The sequence below is a fragment of the Sylvia atricapilla genome, chromosome 8, assembly GCF_009819655.1.
Source record: "Sylvia atricapilla isolate bSylAtr1 chromosome 8, bSylAtr1.pri, whole genome shotgun sequence".
Lineage (NCBI taxonomy): Eukaryota > Metazoa > Chordata > Aves > Passeriformes > Sylviidae > Sylvia > Sylvia atricapilla.
In genome coordinates, this window is record NC_089147.1 from 6,552,119 (window position 1) to 6,565,933 (window position 13,815).

Here is a 13,815-nt window from a genome sequence, read left to right on the forward strand (position 1 = left end):
ATCTTTTCTTTTGTCCTTTGAATTTTACAGGCTCATCCAGAGACTCTTGCTATAATTTATATAATTCCTCATAATTTAGGTTGGTTTGGTTGATTATTGTTATTATTATTGTTATTAATTTGTTGGTTTTCCTTTTCCTTTTTTTTTTCCTTTTGTTTTGAAACCCACCAAAATTACTTTCTGTGGATAAGCCAAGTGAAGAAAACAAATTCTGCCCAGTAACAATCTTCAAATGAGGATCACTCAGCAAGAAATCCATTAAGAATCAGATTGATGTTCAGTTTGGGCTCTCAGCTTACTGAATGAATTAAGGAGAGGCAACTGCCTGTGACTCTTAATGTTTTACGAAGCAAAATTTTGGGAATCTTTGCACAGGCCTGAAAAAAATTATCTGCAGCAGTACTTATTTTAAATGTGTCAATTAGTAAATTTGGATTACTCTGTCAATAACCAATAAATAAAATATAGTGAAGAAGAAATTAGGGTTAGTCTGAGTAGCACTTGGAAAACGTGTTTAAACTGAAGCGTTTAATTCTTAAGATGAAACAGCATAGAAGTATTAACAAGTCTAAAAAGGTAGACCTGTTAATACTTCAATTATCTGTTATTGTAAATAATCCTGAAATATCTGGCTTCAATGTTTCCATTAAAAAAAACCTGTTAAATGTGATGAAATTATTAAACTAATTAGTTCTAAGTGATCTTAGAGGGGAAGATATGTTAGGGAAAGAGAAGTCCTAAATTTACCTCCTGGGTGCTGCTGGGCCTGATTATGTTTCACATACACAATTGTGGTATATACAAATTGTGGTTTTCTGATTTAGGCTTGCAGTGAAAAAAAAAAAAAAAAAAAAGAAAGAAAAAAAAAAAAAGAAAAAAAATTCTTATTTTTGTCTGGTGGCTCACAAAACTTGCACGAACAAGACTTTTATGTGTGTGAAACTGCCAAACTGGAGCCAGGGTCGGAACTCTCAAGAGGCTGAATATTGAGCAAAAGAGAGAAATGAAACAGCTGAGTTACTACACTGAGAGACATATGTGGTACATTTACACATTTACCAACATTCAAAAGATTTTCTGATATGTAGCTGCTCGCTTGAAAAATTATGTATGTGGTTGTCTGGAGTTGCACCAGAGCTGCAGGACCTATTTTGGCTTCTCAGGCAAATTATACAGAGTTGCAATGAAGTTTATAAATGAGTATTTATCCCTTAGAGGGAAACGTTTTTGGAGGAGCTCTGACAGCCTAGTGGGGGAATAACGAGTCCTTTGAAAGCTGTTTGCATGTATTTGCCCAGGACTGCAAAGCAGTCTCTCTGAAGTATTTTTATGATGCTTTGTGGTAAAAAACCCCAAGAAATTATCGTGAAGCAACAATAATGTTGTTGCATGTAGTAAAGCCAAAATATTAAAGGTTATGGCTGACACTGGTCCTAATTGATTGAGCTGACAGTTCCTTACTCCAATCAACCACTTCCACCTCGATTATCTGAAATCTTCTATTTCGGTGAATAAGGTGTTAATTAAATTAATGAAATGAAATTGATCAGGCATGCTCCCCTCACAAATCCTCCTGCAGGTCCTCTCCACTCCTGGAGATGTAAACAGACAGCAAATGGTGCTTCCTGGTCTTTTCCATGGCAGGAAACATAAATATTTCCTCCGAATTCAGGAGAATGAGATGGGTTTAGTAGTAATGTATTTGAAGAGATTTTGAGTCTTTTATCCTGGAGACCTCTGCATGGTGGTAGGAAGTAACTAGGACTGCATAACTCTTCTCCCACTTAATTTTCCCAGGTATATTTATTTGATCAGTGTTTCATATTTAAATATGCAGCATGTGCTTTAGGTTGAGAGAAAACTGTGCTATTAAATGATAGCAGGAGAAAACTGGAGTCAGAAACAAAGGAAACAAATAGACTTGAATTATGCTGTAGACAGCATGAAAGAAAGTGTCTATAAATACACACAGAAATGAGTTTGTCTAAAAAAGTGCATTAAGGGTTGATAAAAACATCAGTGACACCAAAGGAAATTGCTCACACTGGCTGTGGGTGAACACTGAAATACAAGTACTGCCCACATCAGCTCCAGTTGGTGATTTCCATCCCCATCCCCATCCCTCCTGCTGGCCCCTGCTGCAGCAGGACTCTCCAGCCTGGTTTGGAAACTCACTGAAATCTCTTTGGTAACAGACAGGAGAGGCTCCTGGAGCACCTTCAGCTCTGACTCCTGGAAATGTCTCCCCCAGACTGTACCAGGGGCATTTGGCCAGATCCAGGGTTCAGCCTCCTGGGAAGTGCTCCCAAGTGGAGCAAACAAGGCTTCCACCCTTCTGTGCCTCCATCCTCTCTCCCTGTCCCCTCCTCCTCCACTGACTTTTCTCAGGAACCTTCTCTAATCTTGCCCCATCTCATTCCAGATTGACAGTTGTGTGTTGTTTCTGTATTCTTCCTATCTATCCTTGCTCCTTTCCTTTCAAGTTGCTCTATTTGTTGCTATCACATGGGGGTTTTTTCCCATAAATATTCTCTTTCAGCTCTGGATACCTCTTTTTGTTACCAGAGTCATCCATTCTGCCCCTTCTCACAGCAATCTCATGACCTTCAGGTAATAATCAGTACTAAAATAGGTGAAGTCCTTTCTCTTTCCCCAGCCAGCACCCAGTTTCCAGCCCTGTTAATGCTCTGTGCCCAGGGCCAAGCTGAGTTCCACAGGAAAGATATTCCTTTCTCTTTGGTAATTTAAGATGGAGACTGAGAGCCAAGGGTGCAATGCTTTGAGAGTAACTCTTCATGTAACAAATCCAGTTTGACTGTGAGGAGCACAAAGTAACCTCCTAGCATTTTGTCAGATACTCAAAAATATTCTGAAAGGGTGGAAATTATTCTTCTATAATCAAAGCCTTAAAATACAAGCAGGTGAATTTTTTCTTCTTTTTTTTTTTTCTTCACTTGGTCCATGTGGTATTCAAAGATGCAAATAAATAAAAAAAACTGATTTAATGACTGAGTTGTGTGACTCTGCTTCTTGCTTTTAATACAATAAAATCAAACCCCAGAAACAAGTTAAAAGAGAAAGGTCTGAGGCTCACCATCTCATGGCCACAAACATCAAAGCTCCCCTGAGGATGGAATTTTTGCCACGTGAGAAGTCCTGGAATTACAAAACTCAAACACATAATTGAAATACCAATCCTGCCACTGCAAACTCCCACCCAGCTGTGTGGTCATACCTGCTTTTGGCCAAACTTTGTGCCCAAAGTAATTTTCTTTCTCCAGGAAATAAATAATTTTTCCATTATACTACTAGAGGATCAGGTCTCCATATATTTACATCTGTTTTACCATTTTTAATAATCCAGAAATGCAAATCAATCCAAGGGAAAACTTCATTTTAAAATCTGACAGCAGTTTTAAATGTTTTGGGTTGCTTTGTTTGTTTGTGGTTTTTTTTTTTTTTTTACCTGACTAGAAGTGTATGGATTTTTTAAAGTTCAAAAATATATTTTGCCAGTTTTGATAAAATTCCAGCTGTTGAAATGAAAAAAGACAGTGAAGACTCCATTTTTTAGCTGTTGCCCATCAAGCAGTCACAAAATGATGGGAAGTCCTTTCATGACAGCTCCAAGTGGAATCCATGTGTCACAACTGCAGATGTGTTAGTAAACACCATATTCATGCTCTTTTTTTTTCCCTAAGAATGTCCAAGAGGAAATGATGGTTAGTCCTGAACTTAGCTTCACATTGTGGAAGAACAAAAATTAAAGCTCACCTAAACACAGAGGAAATGCAGCCAATCACAGCTGAAGGATTAGTAAAAAGTGTTAAAAATATTATATGAAAGTTCTAATTACACAGAAAAATTATAAAATGCCCAGTAATTACAGTATATTGATTCCATTTTTTTTTCTTGAAATGCTAAAACTATTTCAACACACACAATCAATAAACATAATTAAAATATGAGCTCATCAAAACAGTAATTAAATGTACTTAACAGCTTTTGTGGCTTTTCTCCATATGGTTACTGTGGGAGTGTGAATCTGGCTTGCTAGATAAATGTAACAAAATAAAGTGAAAGCCTGGGAAAAGATTACTGTGGTATCATAAGCAAATACAATAAAGTCTAGCTATATAATAAGTTCCAATAAATCAAAAAGTTGACAAAGGAAGCAGTGTTTACAGTTATTAGAGAGAAATTCTGGAGATTTATGGGATTAACACTATCATGGACTTAATATAGTAGCCAAATCAATTTTTTTTTTTTCCCATCATTAAAGCTATCCTACCAGAAGACTTTCTGCTCAGTGGAAGGTGTTTGGAAACTCTTTGGGCTCTCTGGTGTTGGTGACAAATCTCTTGACAGCTGTCACTCAGGGGGCAGTTCAGCTCCAGGACCTCATGCAGCCGCCTGGAGCTGCCCTGTGGAGCAGCAAATCTCTCTCCAGAGATTAGATAAAGCAGCATGACTGCCAAGCAGAGAGGAAATTAGGTGCTTAAAGCAGAGTGTGGGGTTCCTTCTCCAGCCTTCTCCCTTCCTCCTCCCTGGGCACACGTGCAGTGTCATAAATAATACAGAAAAATCAGTGGCCAGTGCTGTGGGAAGAAAATGTTGCACAGCTCTAGAATGAATTCCTTCAGAAATCCATTTTTCTTTTAAATTAACTTTTTATGTGCATGGGCACCCGTGGGCTGGGCAGCTCCTCCTCCTGCCTATTCTGGAGTCCTCTCCCTGCCCTGTCCTTGGAGATTCTTGGGCAGTTTGGCATTTCAATGCCATTTTTGCATCACTGCCATGACAGGCACCTGGAGATCACGTGCAATGTGTGTATTTTCTGTGCTGCCTGGATTACAAAAACATCTGCAGAGATATTGAGGGAAGCCTTACTACCAAGGTAGACATTGTGTAGCCAAGAAATAAATAAAAATCTTACAAGTGAGATGATGTGGTGACACACCATCTCTGCAAATTAAAAATAGTGGCACAGATTTATGTTTCTAGAGCCCAATGGACAGGCAGTATTGATGACTGTGTAAATAAAATTATTGCTGCCTCCTGTTTTCCCCAGTCATCTCTTGACCTCACAACACAAGTACATTTCACACTGTGATGCATTGCAGAGATAGTCACAATTTCCTCAGCAGCTTGTGGCCACCAGCAGACCTCACAGCTTAGTGCTTTTAAAAACAGGAACATTCATTTTAAAAGCTTTGTTTAAATCCACTCCCAAATCCCTAAAGCCAAATAAATTCAGAGAAAGGAGATAGACATGCATTACAATTCCTTACACACTTTTCCAGAAGCAATCACTGGTGCTTTTTCTCAGGCCTCACCATATAAAGTGTGTCCTTCTGTGCCACTCCATGGGCAGAGAAAAAAAGCTGCTTTACGTTGGTGAAGCAGAGCAAAAAGGTTAATAACTCCTTTCACTTCCTTCCCATAGGAAACAGGAAGATTTGGTAGCTAAATAGGTGTTGTTAAGGAAGGAATCCTATTTCAGTTGTACATTCCCTGTCTGTGCCTTCCTCCTGGAGCAAGGCACAGGGAAGAAAGAGGGTGGCACAGTAAATCCCAGTCCCCACCCCATCATTAAGCATCAGCACACCTCTGGAAGGCAGGAGGATATGACTTCTTGGATATTTGCTGCCATCAGTCCCCTCTCACTGACAAGATTTCTTTTTACCTTCGTCATTCTTTATAGTTGTTAAAAAATTCTTTTTCTTTTGATGATTCACTTTTTTTTTTTTTTTCCCTTTGCTCTCGAGAGCAATTAATCTGTCTATAAACAAGACATGGGCCTTAACTCCTGAAACTTCAGTGTTGCTTTTTAAAGCTTTGCACAGGACTCATTGTGGAAATAGAATTAGTGGTGTTCTCCAAAGAGAGAATTGCATTATATTTAATTAATTTTTTTCATCACATAAGCTAATGAAAAGGTCACCTTTTTTTCTCAACTATAGCTAGTTGCACTAAAGATGAAGACAGAAATGTAGAGCTCCCACAACACAAGTATTCACAAAAAACCCAAATCCTTCAAAATTCTATTTTTACAATAAAGCTCTAAGTTTCTTGACTACTGTTTTAAAATTAGTCAGCACACATCTGCCTTTAGCCAGCTTCAGAAAATTTAAGTTCTGCTTTTACACTTGAAAAATGAGGCACAATAACGTGCTACTGGGCCTTCATATAAATTGTTTCCTGATTTTAACTGGATGTACCATCCTATTGCCTCTTCAGGATGGTGCTACGAATTTATTCAACTCTGCATCCAGTTTTCAAGTCTTGTATTATGTTGCCAAGTAGGAGACAAAATGTCTAGTAATTAAGGCTGCTTTTAAAGTTTAAGATGGCCTTTTAAAAGGCCAAGATTGAAATGGAAGATTGAAGACAAAAATATCTTTTAAGAAAATGATTAAGAGAAAATGAAAATAAAAGGTTTATTTTAGACTTGGCCTGAATATTGAGTTACAATGGATTTAAAATATTCAGCAGGCAATAATAGCTAGGCAACAAATATCTGGCAAATTAGGCACTGCAATCCCTAGTGGGGAGCTTCATCACCCTTAGAAATAAGTTTTGTAGGCACATTGATTTTATTTTGGTCACGACTCAGCCAGCTGAATATAGGAAATATATATTGTCATAGAAAAATCTGTTTGGTGGCCTTGGCTCTTTGAGGGTCCATGAATGAGTAGTGAGTTTCAGTGTAGGAGCTGAAATTTAATTAAAAAAAAAAAACAAAACAAAAACACACCAAAAAAACTGCATCATGAGGGGGACACAGGAAGGTATTGTCAATCTGCTGCCTTTAGCCATTCATAATTCTGTTTAATTTTGCATAGCCCATGATGAGCTGGGCTGTGGAATGTGCTTTGTCTGCAGAAGATGCAGATGTTGTGCCCACAGTATGTTAGACTGATTTAGGCCAGGTTCTAGAAATTTTAATTTAGGTGTCTCATGATGCAATTTTCCTTTGCAAAGCAATTCCTTTGGTATGGCTCTTCTGTTACTGTGTGGTTTTATCCATTCTGCATCCTTTCGGAAGTTGAGAATGACACATAAGGTGCTGCCAAACCCCTGCTTTTATAAAGGATGCAGGCACATCTCTTATCTGTAATTTTTAGCAGGAAACTGAAGCCAAATATTTAGATTCTGTAATACTGCAATAATTTGTTTGGTTAAAATTGCTAAAAGTAACTTTTTGATGTTCCTTAATTAAGAGGTTATATGTCTTTTCATTAAATGTGTTTTAAAAATACTACAAGTTGTTATTAGTTATTTGAAAAAGGATAAAGGTCAACTTTGGTGTCTTTTACATAGAACAGTAAGACCTGACTTCTGTCTGTCTTTCAGTGATACTGGTGACCAGCATAAATCTTAAAGCAAAAGTTTTAAATATAGGTTAATCTTGTGCTCAGCTTTTACTGGAGATGGAAGTGATGGAGAACACTAACTAACACTGAGACAGGAAAGATGGAGAGGTCAAAAAAATCCAGTGACTTTTTCTGGATGTGAATGAAAGTTTTTGTGTGGTTTACTACTGGCTTTCTGACAGTCTGAAGACAACCTGTTTAGGCATTGCCAAGCACAATGCCTTGTAGTAAAATATGTATTCTGTGTTTTTGGAAACAATGAATTGTTTTATTTTCTCAGAAAGACTGAAACCTGACTCTTCTTCTTTCTGGTAAAAAGCTCCTTATTTTTAAGGGGAGAAATAGTAACATGTCAGTAGACCTCTAACATTTGCAAAAAGTATTGTGAGCATTTGTATAACATTGTTTTATGAACCTGAGCAAGGATGTAGCTCTAAACAGGCCAAGTTTCGAACCTGAACTCCTGCAGCAGAACCTCCTCTCCCCAAATTCTGCACAAAACATGTGCTCCTCCATGCATGGCTGGTCCCATTGGCGTCAAAGACACTACTCATGGGAGTAAAGTTACTCATGCATTTAAGTGCTCACTGGATTCCAGCCAAAATCTTAATCTTTTCCATTTAATACCCTTTTCCTAAACTGATAACAGTCTTCAAGTTTTCAGTATCATGTGCAGCAGTTTAAATAATGTAGAACCGAAGAAGAAAAAAGTGAAATAACAGTATTGTAACTTAAGGAGTATCATGAGATAAACAGCATCACACAGGCACAGTTTTAATAGGAGTGAGCAGTTATCTCCAAGGCAGCCGTATGTCCCTGCTCTGAAGGCAATTCATGTCTCTCAAGGTCTGAAAAAGGCAGCCTGGGAGGAGGGGCAGCTTTGAAAAGGCAGGTACAAAATGTCAGTGCAAAACAAAGTGTAAAAGAGCATATTTTATCTGAGTGGCAGAGCTTGAACTAAACCTGTGCTGCTCTTGAAATTTGGCACAACAGGCAAAAAAAAAAACCTTCCCAGAAAGTGTACAGAACTTTGGCAAAGAAACCCATAAATTTGATTTTGACTGCCGAGGATTTTTAAAATGATTTTGACTTTCCATAAGTGTTGGGGGTTTCCAACCTATTCCAGTTCTTGCACTATTATCTTATGATCTTGCCTTTCTTTTTATTGTAGATGAGCTCTGAATGACCCTGCTAACCTCCATTAGTGGCATTTCATTCTTTCTCCCATTAAGTCCTAAAAATAATACTGCTTGTGCAAGAGGATATTCCATTTTCTTGAAGGTGTTTGGTTGGGTATCAGTATTTATGCAAACACTGCTCACATGCATGTGAGAGTCGACAGAGAGGAGTAGTTTTGTATGGCTTTTATTTCTTTTGTCTTGACTTCATGAGAAGAGATGTGGGAAGAGCTGCTCTCTGTGGAATGGGCAAGATTTGGCTGGGAGTTACAAAACTTCCCTGGCCTTAAAGATTGGAGTGCTTTAAACCTCATCCTGCAGCTTCCAAGGGTCTTTGAATCACACCAAGCTTCTTCTACCTCTATCCCTACAGACAAAGACCTCGAGTTTTGCCGGATATTTTTCTTTGAGAGGAATCTGGAGAAGTAGGGATTTGATGGCTCAGAGAAATCTACCCCCAGTAACAGTCAGAGATGGAGTTTCATAAGGACTGATGGCTTTTTGCCCAGAAATGTTTCACTGATGTAGCCCAGACTGGGAGTTTTCCCAAAGGAAAAAGAGCAGGAGCAAACAGAGGGGGAGGAGACAGAGAAGAAAAGGGAGGGGGGAGCAATCTAGTCCTCTTTGTATTTTTTCTTGAGAATCAAATTGTTTTTCTCTGGGTTTTACTCAAGGAAGAAAGGGGGGAAGTAAGAAATGAGAGTAAGGTGCTGGCTGAAATAATTTTAATAGAAGTTTTGCAGTTTTATCATTATTAATTATCTGCGTCAACAATAATAATACATCTTTGGGTGGAAAGGACTTCAGTGTATGTTTTCAAATTGTGACTTGTGTGAAAATATTTAGGTTTATAAAGTACAAAATGGATATGTCACTGTTTAAAAACACATTTGTGTTATTGTGCTGCAGAATTTTCAAGTAGGTTACTTTTGTGTAGTCCCATCCTAAAGTACAATTTTTAAGAATATGTGTCTGAGGAGCTTCTCTCTGAACAAACCTGAAACTACTGAAGTCTGAGGATAGATAATGTAAGTGAGGAAAAATATGGTTAAAAGTGACCATGCAGATGAGAATTTTCCCTATCCTGGTGAAAAAAAGGGATGAAAATCCCGGGATAGTAGGTGTGGTGAAAATAGTCTCTGGGGGTAAATTCTGCCATAAAAATGTGTCATGTTACTGCATAAGCCAAAGTGAATTTTAGTTAACAATATCTCTGCTAGATTTGGTATCAGACCTGCCTGTGTAAGGGAGAAGAGTGCTGAAATCCTATGATATCCCAAAGGTGTTAGAAAATTGGTATAAATACAGGAATTCAACACCAGAAATAAGATACTGACCCAATCAGTGAAATGAGCATCAAAATCAGTCTTCATGCTAAAGCTTTAAGAGTCTGGCATATCAAACAGAGCATGAATATCTTCAGGGATATGCCAGGAGCTAATTGATTTAAGAAATCTGGCTGTATGTAGAGACCATTACTCATAGATATCACGTTTTTCTGCCACACAAATTATCTTCAGAGCTCATGGTGTCTGCTCAAGGAAAAGTTTATTTTCATTCAGTCTTTTCTTTCCCTCTGACCTCAAAGGACTAATTAACCAAGTATTAGCATGTTTCTAAAATATGACTGAATTCATCTTCTTAAGAAAGTGTGCTGAAGAATGTACCCTATTATTAGAAATGACAGGATGTATACAGGGCCATATGTTTTCAAAGGGGTTTCTGTCACTGTTAATCAAAATGTTGGAGAACTTATGAACATACTGAGCAGCACGTCAACCACATGGATAATGTCTCCCCTTTAATAGTGAGAATTTGAATTAATAATAAACACTGGAGAATAACCTAAAATGAGACAGAAACAATAATATTAAAGACCAGCAAAGGCGTAATATGGCATCAGTCTGAAGACTCCTGGGTATTTCTTACAAAATCTATTGTGTGTTAAATCCTGGTCATGGAACTACACTCATTATTTTTCCTTAGTTTAGCTTGGAAAGGTAACTCCAAAAATGCAGTTTGTTTTTACTGGGGTTTGTAGAGGACAGACTTTGGCTCTCAGAGCATGCTGTAACATGTATCAGCATCACTTGCTTGTCTGACTGTAGATGGAGATTCCTTATTGCAGACTATTTGTTACTGAAAAGGCACCAGAACATTTGTTTGGTGACACACACATGCACAAATCATTTCATGGGCTACACAAACAGCTGCAGGGGAAAAAAGAATAGTCTAAGTTTGCTAACCTTGGAAAATGGATTGATACTATATTATTTTGAATAAACTTCCAAGGGTTCAACTGGACAAAATTACCTGCTTTTAAACATGATGAACTCTCTGAACTAAATGTTAAAAAATCTGCTTGAGAGAAAATGAATATTTCAAGTGCCATTATCTGCTTCTGCATCTCTGACAGGAGTATATGAGAGATGAATCTCTCAAAAATGAAAAAAGTACATAGTTATTAGGTAAACTAAGAACTCTCACCTTGCAGTTACCTGTGAGGCCACAATCACATGCATTATTTTAACTGAATGACTGACAGTCATTTCAACTGATTTTGAAAATGAGGACTTTTTGACTGAAGGCAGATCTGCAGCAGGAGCTGAGTCAGGACCAGGACAGGGCTCCATTCCCTGCTCTGGTTATTGGGAATTCTGCCTCCACTCCCTGGGAGTTGTAACTGCCCCTTGGCATTACTCAGAGCTGCTGGGAGCCACTGAACACCAGTGCAACAAACACAGGAATTCTCTCATTCACCAGGAGACACCAGGAGGGTCTGAGTGTGTTACTCCACCACCTCCAGACCCTCAGTCTTGGCCCATGCACCGCCAGTCTGCTTCCAGAGGTTTCACCTCTGCCTCAGCTGGGGACAGGATCTCAGTCCCTCTCAAGTGGTAAGGTTTTATTTTCACAGACACCAGTCCTGGTTTATTTTCCCCTCAGTTAAATGCAAAGTTCCATTTAGATCTTTGACTACTCACCCTATGACACAAAGCCTTGAGCTGCTGATGACACAATCCAGCCCCACCAGGGTGAGAACCTGAATCCTCTAACAGACAGAGAGAGCAGAGGAAAGGCAACTTTAAGTTTTAGAAGCTCTAAATTGAGATATCCCTATTCTATAGTGATGGGGTTTACTTGTAACTACCCATCTACTCCACTGGTGTGAGGCTCTCCTGCAGTGCTGTGTCCTGTCTGCAGCCTCTGGAGGATGTGGGTCTGTTGGAGTCAGTCCAGAGGAGGTCACAGAGCTGATCAGAGAGCTGGAATACCCCTGCTGTGAGACAGGCTGACAGACCTGCAGTTGTCCAGTCTGGAGAAGAGAAGGCTCCAGGGAGACCCTATGGCACCTCCCAGGGCCTGAATGGGCTCCAAGAGAGGTGGAGAGGAGTTTCAGAGAAGTTTCTCCTTTTGTCAAGGGCATGGAGGGATAGGACAAGGAGGAAAGGTTTCAAACTGACAAAGGGCAGGGTTAGGTTAGGTATTAGAACAAAATTCTTTGATCTGAGGGTGGAAAAACACTGGCACAGTTTGTCCTGAGAAGTTGTGGAAGTGTTCAAGGCCAGGTGTGAGAAACCTAGTGGAGGATGCCCCTGCCCATGACTGGAGGATTTGGATCTTTAAAGTCCCTTCTAACCCAAAGCATTCTGTGATTCTGTGATCTGCATCACTTTCCAGCTTAGGACTACTTTAGTCAAACATTTCTTTCTATTTCCTCTTTGAGTCCATTCCTGCTTCCACATTCCTTTTCCTGAGGCTGGTTGAAAAGCACATTATTATTGACAGCACTTTCTGACTGATGGATATTCTTGCACCTGCTCTTGGCTTTGTTTTTGGAGTTATCACAGGGGAAGGAGCCTGTGTGTGACAAGGAGAAGAGTTCAGCCTCCTTTGCTCTCTGCTGTTCCATCAGTTCCTGTAATGTTGTGCCAGTATTTTGTTACTCAATAGCCTGTGATTCCCTTGCAGATCTCAGAGGAGTTTCTCCTGCACCTGGGAAGGAGTGTCCACGAGCAATTTATTGTTAGAAAATGTGTATCAGCTTTATTGTATTTTCCCCAGTTTCAGATGAACTTTAAGTACCAGGACCCCTGCACATAACGTGGCACAAGCCTGTGTTTCACCATGAAACCTCCACTGCCTGACCTGCTGAGGACACCATGCTGCAGGGTTTAACTGACGTAGGAATTTTGATTTTAAATTCCATTTACAAGAGACTCTCTCACCACACTCTGCTCCACCACCTGTCCAGCTCCTGGGAGCCTCCTGCAGCAACCCTGTTCTTGTGGTCAAAGATTTTAGCTGCCTAGGCCATTTTTGTTCCTAGCTTTTCCTTTTTTCTTATACACTGATCTTCAACAAAACACCACGAACTGCAGCCTCTCTTTCTGGAGGAGCAATATTTTTCTCCTTCACATGTTTAGTTTCTTCAGAAAATCATATAATTATATAATTTTTAAGGTTAAAAGGGTCCCTTAAAGGGCATCTAGTCCAACCACTGTAGGCAGGGAGACCAGGTTACTGAGAGCTCCATCCAACCTGACCTTCAACACTTGCAGGGATGGGGCATCCACCACCTCTGGAGACAAACTGTGTCACTGCTTTATTACCCACTTGTTTCTATACCGAAGTTTTAATTGCCAGGCACAAAATTCAAAAAGGACTTTGTTACATTTTAGGAGACCCTTGTCTCTTTTGCTCACGTTGGGCAGCAGGCACAGGCAGCAGCACCATCTGAACACTGCTGAGGCCAGGCCAACATCCCTGCTTGGTACAAACCTTCAGCTGCTCTCCCCAGGCTGCACCAGTTACGGTGGAGATTCTGCAGAGCTTATGAATCTTCACAGACGCCTGTTCTCTGGTGAGTCCCATGAGCCCTCACATACTTGAAATTCTTTACTTCTGCCACACAAACTACAAGAAAGAGTCCCAAAACTGGCATGTAGCTCCCAGCAGCCTTCTGTCAAGCAGATGTTCAGCTGTAGGAGTGTTGTGAGAGGCATTGTGCTGGTACTGAAACTGATTCCTCTTGCCTGCAAATCACAAGAGGAGGTGTTAAAACCTAAATAAATAAATAAAATATAGGCACTGGCTGAAAGGGAGAAGGGGTGGGGGAAGGAAAGATGCTTGCTAAAACTTCCAGGCACCCTGGCAATTAGTCTCACAATGGCATAATCCTGATGAGCTTTCACATCTGCTATTACATTTGGTATATAGTGTTTGTTAGCATTTTACTCCATCTGCTTCTATACAACCTC